We start from the raw sequence: 1,313 nt of genomic DNA on the forward strand, positions 1-1,313 counted from the left end.
AGGTATAAGCCACCAGCGTCTGGTTCCACTGGTTATCTACCTTTCTATCCATCCATCTATTAAAATAGGGAACACTAAGTAGAAAGCAAAAGGAGGGGTGACATTGTCCAAACAATAATTATACTCATTTCCTGACTTATGAAATGGTTATTCCCTCTGAACAACATCTTAAGAATAATATTAGGGGCCGAGAGTTTGGCCTAGTGGTAGAGTGCTTGCCTAGCATGCACGAAGACCTGGGTTCAATTCCTTGGTACCACATACATAGTAAAAAGCCAGAAGTGGTGCTGAGGCTCAAGTGGTAGAGCTCTAGCCTTGAGAAAATCCAAGGACACAAGGACAGTGCTCAGGCCCTGAGCTCAAGCCCAGGACTGGCAAAAAAAATAATAATATTAAAATTACATTTAAAATTTTTGTGCCATCCTTGTGCAGGGACCATGCTATCTTCTCTGTTGTGCCAATTTTAGTGTATGTACTGACCAAGTGAGTACTACACTACACTGTGTGTGTGTGTGTATTTGGTATGTGGTAGAGTTTTACCTTATGCCCAGTCTAATTTTTGATCCTCCTACCTGTGCTTTCCTGTCATTGGAGATAATAGGCATTTACCACCGTGCTTGGCTATTGTGCTTCCTCCATAGCTGGAATAGCAGGTGTATACCACTATTCCCCGCCCTTGCTTGAAATGGTCTTGTGGGGTTCTTTTCACTTGCACCAGCCTTATGCTTAAAAGGACATGAACTCAGTCTACAAACTCCATTGTACAAGAAATATGAAATTTCTCATTTGGCCACAGTTTTATTTAAGAGTTTTACATCAGTTTGAGTAAAAGAGGTTCATCTATAAGTTTTTTTTTCTTTTTGCCAGTCCTGGGGCTTCAACTCGGCTTGAGCACTGTCCTTGGGCTTTCCTCAAGGCTAGCGCTCCAACATTTGAGCCTCAGTACCACTTCTGGCTTTTCTAAGTATGTGGTACCAAGGAAATGAATCTGGGTCTTCATGCATGCTAAGGAAGCACTCTACCACTAGGCCAGACTCCTGGCCTGAGAGGTTGATCTATTTCCGCCCCCCCTTTTCTTTTTCTTTTTTTTTTTGCCAGTCCTGGGGCCTGAACTCAGGGCCTGTGCACTGTCCTTGGATATTTTTTGCTCATGGCTAGCGCCCTGCCACTTCCAGCTTTTTCTGTGTATGTGGTACCAAGGAATCGAACCTAGGGCTTTGTGCATGCTAGGCAAGAACTCTACCACTGGTCCCTCAGTGAGCTTTTATGCTCAAAGCCAGAGCTCCACTTCCAGCTTTTTGGTGGTTAATTGG

At 43.8% G+C, this 1,313-nt stretch overlaps 1 non-coding gene across 1 annotated transcript; it reads right to left on the reverse strand.

Annotated features, from left to right (window-relative positions):
• Positions 1–387: 387 nt before the first annotated feature.
• LOC150062181 (U6 spliceosomal RNA) lies at positions 388–491 on the reverse strand. The gene has a single exon (XR_016536102.1). It is a non-coding gene; the product is annotated as a U6 spliceosomal RNA (small nuclear RNA).
• Positions 492–1,313: the final 822 nt, after the last annotated feature.

The sequence above is a fragment of the Megascapheus bottae genome, chromosome 6, assembly GCF_031878675.1.
Source record: "Megascapheus bottae isolate mThoBot1 chromosome 6, mThoBot2.hap1, whole genome shotgun sequence".
NCBI lineage: Eukaryota > Metazoa > Chordata > Mammalia > Rodentia > Geomyidae > Megascapheus > Megascapheus bottae.